The 12,772-nt window shown below is 36.1% G+C and overlaps 1 pseudogene; it reads right to left on the bottom strand.

Moving 5' to 3' along the window:
• Positions 1–11,336: 11,336 nt before the first annotated feature.
• Positions 11,337–12,353, bottom strand: LOC105076545 (high mobility group protein B1 pseudogene; annotated as a pseudogene).
• Positions 12,354–12,772: the final 419 nt, after the last annotated feature.

Below are 12,772 nucleotides of genomic sequence, written 5' to 3'. Positions count from 1 at the left end.
AAGCTCTGGAGTTGGCATTTGTTAGATATGTGTTGCAATTACACAGATTTCTTTCTTTGCCTTTTTTTCTTCTCTGCTTGAATTTTTAACCACAGTGTTTTTCTTTCCTTGCTAAGATGAACACGTATACACACAGGCATGCACAAACACATTTTGCATGTGTGTGTTTGTATAAAACTTTCAGATTCAAGTTCAGAATAACTTTTTGTCTTAGAATAAACAGTCCCTAAAGTTGACTTTATATATTCCTTTTTTGATTTGAAAAGGGAGCTCTATTTCCAAGATTTCAGGATATACCTCACAGTTTCCTCTAGTTACATAAATACTTCACCATTTTCAAAATCTTTGGACAATCAGACTGAATTATATTTTTACCATACACAATGATACACTGTGCTTATACCTATGAAACAATCTCTTTTTGTATTTTCTAATTGAGTTTATTTCCTAGGGTAGACCAAAGAAATGCTTGTAAGAGGCGAGTAAGCCCTTTCTGGACTAAATTTTTTTTTTTAATTAAAGTTGTGTGGATCTTTAATTTCTTTAAGTATTTTGATTTCTCTGAGTTCACAATTGGTTTCAAAGACTCATGTGCAAGTAAAAACATTACCAGCCTAAAAACTGAGCATGGCTGGGTTTGGTTTCCTTCAATATTTCAGGAAATGACAAAATGTTCAACCTTTTGAGAGAACTTAACTTTATGTTCCAGTATTCAATGCTGACACTGCTAAGAATGAATCACTAAATGTGAGAGGAAGGCTAAAAAGGAAAAATGTTTAATCAACTGTCCTTTCCCAGTGCTACATTTAGAAAAAAACTAGTGTTTGGATATACAGAATATATTTCAATGGCTTAGATATAATAGAACCAAAAAAGATATTTTATCAATTTTTGGAATTCATTTATAAAAGCATTTTGCATACTTACAGAACCAAAGTTTAGTGACTGGAATGGAACGTAGAGGGAATGGGAAGGAGAGCTTCATTAGTGAATAGAATGAGAGCTTTCTCATGAAGTGAAATGGTGGTGCTCATTACATACCTCAACAAGAGAAATTGAATTCAACATGGAAGGTTGAAAACTAATTCATCCCTTTCGTAAATCCATGAGCTTCAGATGCATGAAATAATAGCCTTAATTACATAGAGTTCAACTTAAAGAGACATTCAACTAATTAGATTTGTGTTTCCGGAGTTTTACTTTGGAGAAAATAAGGGACCCAGTGATCAGCCAATTAAATCGTATGTGTATGGTTCATGCTGTTGATTGATAGTTTAGTCCTAAGATACAGACCTGTATTACTAAAAGCATGTTTTTATGTATTTTGTACTAGACAATGGGGAATGACACTTGGAGTACTTTGTCTTTTGGAGAAATACTCTGAGTGCCTAAGATATGCCAGATGTTGAGAGTATCACTTTGGATCCCATGGTAAACTAAAGTAACTATTACCTCTGTCCTCACAGAGTTAGAATCTGGTGAAGGACATGGGCATAGGAAAAACTATTTTAAAAAATTAGGTAAATTAAAACTCAGGTAAGCACTATATGGAAAGTTATATAATGCTGTAAGAGTGTGTAAAAGAGCCTCATTAGGAAGTAAGGGAAAGCTTTCCCGACAAAGGAGCAGATGAACAAGGAGATGAAAAATGATGTGATTATTAGTTTAAGAAAGAAGGGAAGAATTTATGGAGAGCTCTAAAATCTGTTTCTTGATATTGCCCTTTATATGAAAAATGCACATGACTAAAAGCATGGTAACTTTTCAAGTGGTAAAATATTCTCTGAAGAGTTTCATTTTATTATTCTTTCAACAAATAGTATTGTCTAGTTGTAGCAAGAAATCATCTAGATTGTGGGAATATGGTGATGAACAAGAGAAAAAAAATGTTCCTCACCTTGACGAGCTTAACATTTGGTAACCCAAGACAAATTAACCAATAAAGAATTAATTTCATATATTAATAAATTCTGTATAGAAAATAAACCTGGGTAAAAGCTAGAGAGTAAATGTGACAGGAAGTAATTCTTTGTATGTATGTATGTTGTATGTATGTATGTGCATGTGTTTGAGTGTATGTATAGTGATTTTAGATATATACTGGTCAGGATATATAGAAGTAACTGACATTAAAGGTGAGAGCAGACAACTGAGAAAGATTCCTGAGAAAATATTAGCGTAGGGAGTAAACCAGGAGGTTAAACAAGGTTTGAGTAATAATTACAAGGACACTGCACCATACTCTTCATTCTGAAAGGCTAGAGTGCTTGGAACATGGTAAGTATAGGAGAGAATGCTGGATGATGATGATCTTGGAGTCATAGGCAGAATTAGATTGTACAAGACCTTCGTGGCTGGGGTAAAGAGTTTGGGTTTTATTCGTATCAAAGAGTTTGGAAGGGTTTATACAAGAAAAAAGAATTAGTAGGCCTTAGCAGTAATTTGGCCATGAACTGACAATGGTAGTGAGAGAGAGAAGAAGTGGTTAGATTTGGGATATGTTAAAGATAGAAACTTACTCATGGATTCGACTTTTGAGGGCAGGAAATGAGAAGAATCAAGCAGAAGTCCCAGGTGTTTAGCATGGCCAACTGGGCTCGTTATGGTGTCATTGCTGAGATCACACCATATTCAGTTACACCCTCATATGTCTTTCATCTTAACACTTGTTCACACATCCATCCATTCTTTTATTCCAATATTGAATGCTTACTTTTTACCTTGCAAGAAGCACTATCCTTTGGGGATAGAAAAAAAGATGAAAAAGACAGACTAGGTCCTTGCCCTACTGAAACGTCCATTCAAAATAGCAACAGATAGACTGGAAAAAAATAAGTAAACAAAAAATACTATGGATTATGATAAGTGGAATAAGAGAAATAAGAGAAATAAAACAGCTTCTGGGATAAATCATGGTACCTAAGTTAACTAGGAAGGAAAAAATTCTTAGATGATTTCTAAGCCAACATCTGTAGAATATAAAGAAGTCAGGCATATAAAGAACCTGGGGAAGGTTTTTAATTTTCTTAATTTAGTGTTTAATTTTTTTTTATTATCTACCAAATGAAGATTTCATGACTCTATGACTATAGTAAGAGTTTCTTTTTAAGCTAGTTCTTCTTATTAAACATTCTTGAGAATAATATTACCACGGTCACTTTTTCCCCCCTGCTACAGAGCATGAACTTCTTTTGATCTTTTTTTCAAAGTAATTTTCATATTTTTACTAATTAAAAAAGTAACACAAAGCTACACTAAATCATATTACAGATATACAAAATATAGAGTATTAAATTTCCAATTACTTCACCATTCCCTTCCTGAAATATAGATTGTCAACAGTTTTCATATACTAGTCCATCTTTTCAGTATACATATGTTCATGTGTACTAAATTTGCTTTATTTTAACAAAATGATGCAATGTTAAATATACTCCTATAGAGCTTATGGGTTTTTGTTTTCATTTGTTTTAACTTTTCACCTTGCATAGCTTTGACTGTCAACACATATGAGACTTTTTATTGTTTTTAATAGCCACATCATAATTCATTTATGGATCTAATATTATTTAATAGTCTCTCTATTTAAGAATATTTAGGTCCTCTCCATTTTTCACCATTATTGTGGATAGTGAATGAAAAGTTCCTAGCAATTGTGGGATGTTCCTAAGAATGTAGCAGAAATGTTAGATGAATAAAATATGCATATTTTAAACTTAATGGGTATTTCTTTTTTCTTTTTTTAAATTTATTTTTTAACATGTTTTATTGAATTACAGCCATTTTACAATTTTGTGTCAAATTCCAGTGTACAGCACAATTTTTCAGTTATACATGAATATACATATATTCATTGTCACATTCTTTTTCACTGTGAGCTACCACAAAATCTTGTATATATTTCCCTGTGCTATACAGTATAATCTTGTTTATCTATTCTGCATATGCCTGTCAGTATCTACAAATTTTGAAATCCCAGTCTGTCCCTTCCCACCCCCTGCCCTGTTGGCAACCACAAGTTTGTATTCTATGTCTATGAGTCTGTTTCTGTTTTGTATTTATGTTCTTTTTTTTTTTTTTTTTTTTTTTTTTTTTAGCTTCCACATATGAGCAATCTCATGTGGTATTTTTCTTTCTCTTTCTGGCTTACTTCACTTGGAGTGACATTCTCCAGGAGCATCCATGTTGCTGCAAATGACGTTATGTTGTCATTTTTGTGGCTGAATAGTATTCCATTGTATAAATATACTACATCTTCTTTATCCAGTCATCTGTTGATGTACATTTGGGCTGTTTCCATGTCTTGGCTATTGTAAATAGCACTGCTATGAACATTGGGGTGCAGGTGTCTTTTTGAAGTAGGGTTCCTTCTGGATATATGCCCAGGAGCAGGATTCCTGGGTCATATGGTAAGCCTGTTCCTAATCTTTTGAGGAATCTCCATACTGTTTTCCACAGTGGCTGCACCAAACTGCATTCCCACCAGCAGTGTAGGAGGGTTCCCGTTTCTCCACAGCCTCTCCAGCATTTGTCATTTGTGGACTTTTGAATGATGGCCATTGTGACTGGTGTGAGGTGATACCTCATTGTAGTTTTGACTGGCATTTCTCTGATAATTAGTGATATTGAGCATTTTATCATGTGCCTGTTGATCATTTGCATTTCTTCCTTGGAGAATTGCTTGTCTAGGTCTTCTGCCCATTTTTGGATTGGGTTTTTTTTTTTCTTATGTTATATGAACTGCTTATATATTCTAGAGATCAAGCCTTTGTCAGTTTCATCATTTGCAAAAATTTTCTCCCATTCCATAGGTTGTCTTTTTGTTTTTCTTATGGTTTCCTTTGTTGTGCAGAAGCTTGTAAGTTTAAATAGGTCCCATTTGTTTATTCTTGCTTTTATTTCTATTGCTTGGGTAGACTGCCCTAGGAAAACATTTTTGAGATGTATGTCAGATAATGTTTTGCCTATATTTTCTTCTGGGAGGTTTATTGTATCTTGTCTTATGTTTAAGTCTTTGATCCATTTTAAGTTTATTTTTGTGTTTGTGTCTAAGGGAGCATTCTAGCTTCATTGTTTTACATGCCGCTGTCCAGTTTTCCCAACACCATTTGCTGAAGAGGCTGTCTTTATTCCATTGTATAGTCTTGCCTTCTTTGTCGAAGATTAGTTGACCAAAAGTTTGGGGCTCATTTCTGGGCTCTCTATTCTGTTCCATTGGTCCATATGTCTGTTTTTGTACCAATACCATGCTATCTTGATTACTGTAGCTCTGTAGTATTGTCAGAAGTCTCGGGAGTTATTCCTCCAGCCCATTTCTTTTTCTTCAGTAATGCTTTGGCAATTCTAGGTCTTTTGTGGTTCCATATAAATTTTATTATGATTTGTTCTAGTTCTGTGAAATACGTCCTGGGTAATTTGATAGAGATTGCATTAAATCTGTAGATTGCCTTGGGCAGTGTGACCATTTTAACAATATTGATTCTTCCAATCCAGGAGCATGGGATATCTTTCCATTTTTTAAAGTCTTCTTTAATTTCCTTCATCAGTGGTTTATAGCTTTCCATATATAAGTGTTTTCACCTCCTTGGTTAGATTTATTCCTAGGTATTTTATTACTTTGGGTGCTATTTTAAAAGGGATTGTTTCTTTACTTTCTTTTTCTGTTGATTCATTGTTAGTGTAAAGAAATGCAATTGATTTTTGAATGTTAATCTTGTAACCTGCTACCTTGCTGAATTTTTTGATTAGTTCTAGCAGTTTTTTTGTGGACCTTTTAGAGTTTTCTATATAGTGTCATGTCTGTCATGTCATCTGCATATAGTGACACTTTTACTTCTTTTCTTCCAATTTAGATCCCTTTTATTTCTCTCTCTTGCCTGATTGCTGTGACTAGGACTTCCAAGACTATGTTGAATAGAAGTGGTGATAGTGAGCAGCCTTGTCTTGTCCTAGACTTTAGTTGGAAGCTTTTGAATTTTTCACCGTTGAGTACTATGCTGGCTGTAGGCTTGTCATATATAGCTTTTATTATGTTGAGATGTGTTCCCTCTATACCCACCTTGGTATAGTTTTACGTATCTTTCCATTTTTACCATTATTATGGATAGTGAATGAAAAGTTCCTAGCAATTGTGGGATCTTCCAAAGAATGTAGCATAAATGTTAGATCAATAAAATATGCATATTTTAAACTTAATGGGTATTTCTACATTGCATTCCAAAAGTTTTTATCATTTTCTTCTATGAGCAAAACATAAGAGTACCCATTTACAGTTTTCTTTGATAAGATTACGTATTAATAAATCATTTTTATGTTCACTTCTTTGATAAACAGTGAAGGTTGTGTTGATGCTGTCTCCCAGCAGACTTCTCTTTCTAACTTCACTTATAAATAAAATGGTAATGCATTAATGGCCATGTGTCTCACCATTCTAAATTTCTTTCTGAATTTCATGTATTTTTATTGTCCAAAACATGCCTCACATATGCAAAACCACAAATCAGAATAGCTTCAAAATTTAAAGAAGGCATTAGCTTTCTCAGCAATGAACACAATTTAGAATATGAGAAAGCCTTTGTATGTGTGAGGCTAGTACTTGTGTAGGGGAAAGAGAGAGCAGGAGAAGCTGACATTGTAAAACTCTGCTAGTGACAGTGAACCCCAGAAGTTCCCATTGGGAGCCATACCACAGAGACATCGAAAAGCAGAACTGTGTGTACAAGGATCAGCAGGAAATATATTTTACTATTATGGGGTAGAGCACTTACATCTGTATGAAAGTTAGTGAGGTTTTCCTTTAATCATGTGATGAGTTTTTCTGAGTGTTCCATGAATACTTAAGAAAATACATCTGTGTGTTTTAGGTTTCATCTGTTAATTTTACTTTATTAATCATATTGTTCTTATTCTTCATGCATTTTATCTAAAACTAGAGCATCATGTTCCAGTGAAGAATAAAGGAATCCACAAGTGGCATTATGACATTTTTCTGGAGCGTTGATATCAGTTATTAAACACTGGGAACTTATGTTCAAGTTTGATTTTGAAGAGCATAACTTTTGTGTTTACTTAATATCCTTGAGTGATTTCTCTGTCGTATATAGATAATGGTTTCATAAATGCCCATTTCTGTCAAATATTTTATCTTTGCATCTTTAAAACTTTTTTTGCTGTATGTCTTATAGTGCTTTATTTTAATTTTGCATATTTATTCCTCTTGGGTCTTTACGGATGTAGTTTGTGTCAATTTAAAATAATTGTCATCTTCCCTTCGATTTATAGTCTAATTTAATTTTTTGTACATTATTCTCTAATGCACAATTAGGAATCCTTGTATTTTTGATAATTTTATTGTCTTTTAGAACTTTGTAAGTGGGAAAGCAAGATACAGCATTTTGGTCTGTTTCAAGGAATTATGCTTTATAATGCTAAAACTGCTGTTTATGTTTACTAGAAATCTGCTTTTTTCATGTTTTTCTGCTGTTTTCTCTTGTGCTTTTTGTTTTACATTGTTTCTGTTTCCTTTCATTTCTTAATTTTAAAAAAATGTACTTCAGAGTTTGGGGTGGTAAAATCTGTTTTTAATTGTGTTGGTGGCAACCCTTACGATATACTTAACATTGTTACGAATAAATTCATCTAACTTTAGATTAGAAACAAAAGAGTAACTGTTGACTTTTCAGTATATGAAAATGGGATATTTGGCATTTTTATTGAAGTATAGTTGATTTACAGTATTTGTTTCAGGTGTACAGCATTGTGCTTCAGTACTTTTATAGATTATATTCCATTAAAAGTTAATACAAGATAATGACTATAATTCCATGTGCTATACACTATGTCCTTGAGGCTTATCTGTTTTACACATAGTAGTTTATATGTCTTAATCTCATACCCCTACTTTGTTCATCCCCTGTCCCTCTCCTCTTTGGTAACCACTAGTTCCTATAGTTTATCATTAGTGTATAGAAAAGCAACAGATTTCTGTATATTAATCGTGTATTCTGCGACTTTGCTGAATTCACTTATTCTAATAGCTTTTAGGTGGAGACTTTATATAAAGTATCATGTCATCTACAAATAGTGACAGTTTTACTTCTTCCCTTCCAATTTCAGTGCCTCTCATTTCTATTCCTTGTTTGATTGCTGTGGCTAGGACTTCCAATACTGTGTTAAATAGAAGTGGCAAGACTGGGCATCCTTGTCTTGTTCCTGACTTTAAAGGCTTTCAGCTTTTCACCATTGAGTATGATGTCAGCCGTGCTTTTGTCATAAATGTACTTTATTATATTGAGATATGTTCCCCCTGTACCCACCCTTCAATAAGTGTTTATCATGAATGGATGTTGAATTTTTTCAAATGCTTTTTCTGTGTTCATTGAGATGACCATGTCATTTTTATCCTTCCTTTTATTAATGTCGTGTGTCACGTTGATTGATTTCTGAGTGTTGAACCATCCTTGTGTCCTTACAATAAATCCAGCTTGATCATGATGTCTGGTCCTTTTTATATATTGTTGGATTTTGTTTGCCAATATTCTGTGGAGGATTTTTGCATCTTTATTTATCAAAGATATTGGCCTGTGATTTTCTTTTTATGTAGTATCTTTTTCTGGTTTTGGCATTAGGGTAATTGTGGCCTTGTAGAATGAATTTCGGACTGTTCTGTCCTCTTCAATTTTTTGAAGTAGTTTTGAGAAATATAGGTATTGTTTCTTCTTTATATGTTTATAGAATTTCCCTGTGAAGCTGTCCAGTCCTGGACTTTTGTTTGCTGGGAGTTTTTAAAATACAAATTCAGTTTCTCTACCACTGATCAGTCTGTTCCAATTGTCTGTATCTTCTTGATTCAGGCTTAGCAGGTAGTATTTATTTTTTAGAAATGTGTTTATTTCTAATTGACATATACCTCTTTGTAGTATTCTCTTATGATTTTTCATATCTCTGTGATATGATTGTTATTTTTCCTGTTTTCATTTCTTATTTTATTTACTTGGGACATCTCTCTTTTCTTTTTGGTGAGTCTGTATAAAGGTTTGTCAATTTTGTTTATCTTTTAAAAAAACAGCTTGCGGTTTCATTGATATATTCTATTTTTTAATCTCTATTTTATTTATTTCCTCTTATTTTTATTATTTCCTTTCTTCTATTGACTTTAGGCTTTGTTTGTTCTTCTTTTTTCTAATTCCTTTAGCTGTTAGGTTAGGTTGTTTAATTTGGTATTTTTCTTGTTTTGGAGTTTTTGTTTTGTTTTGCTTTGTTTTGTTTTTTGAGGAAGGCTTGTATTGCTAAAACTTTCCTCTTAGAACTGCTTTTGTTGCAGCCCATAGATTTTGGAGTGCTTTGTTTCCATTCTCATTTTTCTCAAGGTATTATTATTATTATTTTTTACTGAAGTACCGTCAGTTACAATGTGTCAGTTTCTGGTGTACAGCACAATGTCCCTGTCATGCGTATATATACACACATATATTTGTTTTCGTAAGGGTATTTTCTGATTTTGTCTTTGATTTCTTCGTCGTCTCATTGGACTTTTGGTAGCATGTTGCTTAGTATCTGTGCACGGGCCCCACTTGCTTGAACAGAAGCTGACTCCGTTCCCTTTAAGTGTGAGTTTTTTCCTCTCCCCACTCCCCAGGGGTGGGGAGTGTTGAAGCAAGTGGGGCCCGTGCACAGGTACAGGTTCACCGTGCTGCCCATGTAGGTGTCTGCATCTCCACTCAGATGCAGCCTTGGGTGCAAGTCACCTGTCTCTCTTGCAGCTGCCCTCTGCCTCCCCTGCCCCTGCCCTGTTAGAACCAGCCCACAGGTCTGGTGGGGCTCATGTGGACTCTGTGTTTATCGGGAGGTTAGCTGTGGTGAAGCATCTGCTGTCAGAGATCTGAGGGACTTCTGAGGTGCTGCTGGAGTAAGTGCCAACTACGGCTAATGTCGCCCCACTCAGTCTCCACCCCAAGACCAACAGTGTCACCTCTCTGTCTTCGGTCGAGTCTTTTCTCTGGTGGTGGGTGCTCTAGACCCAGGGCTGTGCTGAGGCATGGATTGAATGAAGCCAGAGGGTTCGCTCGGCTCTGGCTGGGGTGCACAGCAAAGTTGTCATGGGAAATCAGCGGCTGCTAGGACAGATGTCTCCAGCTGGCCTCATGGGCAAGTCCCCTTTATCTCTCACAGCTGGTCACTCCCCCACCCTCACCACTCCCACCCTGTTGAGGAACTGGCCTGCAGGGCAGATAGGGCCCTTGTACTCTCTCTGCATGTATGGGCTTGGGAGGTGAGGTGTGATGGAGCGGCCTCCATCAGAACTCTGGATGGCTTCTGGGACACTGCTTGAGGAAGCACAAACAATGGCTGCTACTCCATACCCAGGCTCTACCCTGGGACTGGACTGCATCTGTGACACACGTTCCAATTGTTCCCCTGGTCTTGGTCACCTCAGATCCAGTGCTGTTCTGTGGTGTGGAGTGAGCAGGGCTGGAGTGGTCACTCGGCTCGGGCTAGGGCGCTTGGCAGGGCAGTCGCAGGAAATCCAGCAGCTACTAGACCGTACCTGTCTCCATCCTGCCTCGGGGAGTCAGCACATGTGCTCCTCACGAGTCCAGGATTCCCCCCTCCCTTCTATTTGCCCCAGCTGTCCTTCAGCCAGCCAAGGGGGCTTGTCTCTCAGTGTAGGACCCCAGGACTAGGACGCCCAGTCTGTGGCTCTGCTTGTTCACTCCCTAGGATGTATGCCATGTAATCTCCCTTTTCCTCTTAAATCTCCTCCCATGGGCACAGGTCCAGACATGATCACTTTTCTTCCCCTCCTTACCATTATACGTGTCTCTTTCTTACAGCCTCGGTTGTACAAGAGTCTTCCAGCCAGTTTCCAGTTAGTTTTCAGTTAGAACTGTTCCACAATAGATGTATTTTTGATGTGTTCATGTGGAGAGATGAGCTCTTCCTTTGTATTTTTGATCCCTTCCTCCTGTATTTTTCAATTATTTGTTCCCAACCAAATCTATCTGATCTTACACGTTTGGAATTAGGCACATTATTTTTTCTTTCAAGTTCAAACTACTATCTTGTAAATGATTATTTAAGTTATTAATTTCTTTTATCGTGTGTTAACTTATTTAAGTGCTCACTGACATTCTTAACTAACAGTCCTGACAAACTCATGCTTAAGTTCATTTTTTTCTTTTCAGAATACCTAAGTAATATATTTAGAAAATGACCATAGGTGATATATATTTTGACAACTTTGTATCAAATATTTTTCCCTTTTTTTAACTAATAAAAAATTGTATTTACTTAGAAGCATTCAGAATGTCAACAAAACAGCTACAACTTTTCTTTCTTTTCTTTTTTTTTTTGCAATTACAGAGTGGTATTCAGTTAACAGAACAACAATTATTTCGTATAAGCTGCATCAGAGACAACTGAAGATGAAAAAACTACCATCCCCCTATATGACTAATTTCTGCTGTGCACCAGCAAGAACCTGCTTTAAATTTCCATGCCAATTTATAACCCCCGTACTGTACCAGGCAAGGTTAGTGGCTATTGAAAATACCACCAGGACAGGGCTATCTAAAGACACATTCGGTAGTGTGTTAACTGTACAAAAAAAGACACTGTACAGTTTAAAAACAAATCTTACACAGCCTTACATTTCAATTTTTCTCTTTAAAAGGACTGAGTTGTGTACAGGGGGGTTAAATGCTTTATAGACAAGAAAAAAAAACTGCGCTAGAACCAACTTATTCATCATCATCTTCTTCTTCTTCCTCTTCGTCTTATTCATCTTCCTCGTCTTCCTTCTTTTCCTTGCTTTTTTCAGCCTTGACAACTCCCTTTTTTGCTGCACCAGGCTTCCCTTTAGCTCGGTACACAGCAATATCCTTTGCGTACTTTTCCTTCAGCTTAGCAGCCTTCTTCTCATATGGCTGCTTGTCATCTGCAGCAGTGTTATTCCTCATCTCTCCCAGTTTCTTTGCAGCATCACCAATGGATAGGCCAGGATGTTCTCCTTTGATTTTTGGACGACATTCAGAACAAAACAAGAAAACGGCCGAAGGAGGCCTCTTAGGTGCATTGGGATCCTTGAACTTCTTTTTTGTTTCCCCTTTAGGGGGGACATAAGTTTTCATTTCTCTTTCATAACGGGCCTTGTACGCCTTTGCCATGTCTTTGAATTCTCCTTTCTCTTTAGCAGACGTGGTCTTCCGCCTCTCTGAGCGCTTCTTAGAAAACTCTGAGAAGTTGACTGAAGCATCTGGGTGCTTGTTCTTGTGCTCCTCCTGTCAAGTTTGCCCAAAGAATGCATGCGATGACATTTTGCCTCTCAGCTTCTTAGGATCTCCTTTGCCCATGATTATTTTTTCCTCAACGAGGCACAGAGTTGCCCAGTGCCCGTCCAGCTCTCACTTACCCTGGCGCTGTCTCTGTGGAGCTCAGTGTACTGCAATGGCTGTCCAGATGTTTTTCCCTTTATCATCACATACCAAATTTTATAGAATAGCATCAAATATTTCTCCCTTTATCATCACATATTAAGTTTTATAGAATGGCGTAAGTTTTATAGAATGGCATAATAAAAATTTCCCTAAAAGCTATTTAGATACCTTTTTATTTCCTTTGGATATCTTATAGTACAAGTTAGAAAGCTCTTTCAAATGGCCAGAGTACTCTGTTTTTCCCAATGGCTATGCTGAAATAACTGGAGAAATAAAATTAATAACAAGAGTATTGGATTATAACCCATAGAATAGAAAAAGTCCATGGTTTTGTGCTG

This window comes from Camelus bactrianus, chromosome 10, assembly GCF_048773025.1.
Source record: "Camelus bactrianus isolate YW-2024 breed Bactrian camel chromosome 10, ASM4877302v1, whole genome shotgun sequence".
NCBI lineage: Eukaryota > Metazoa > Chordata > Mammalia > Artiodactyla > Camelidae > Camelus > Camelus bactrianus.
Note: the sequence above shows the minus strand (reverse complement) of the source record. Positions and strands in the feature narration are given on the sequence as shown.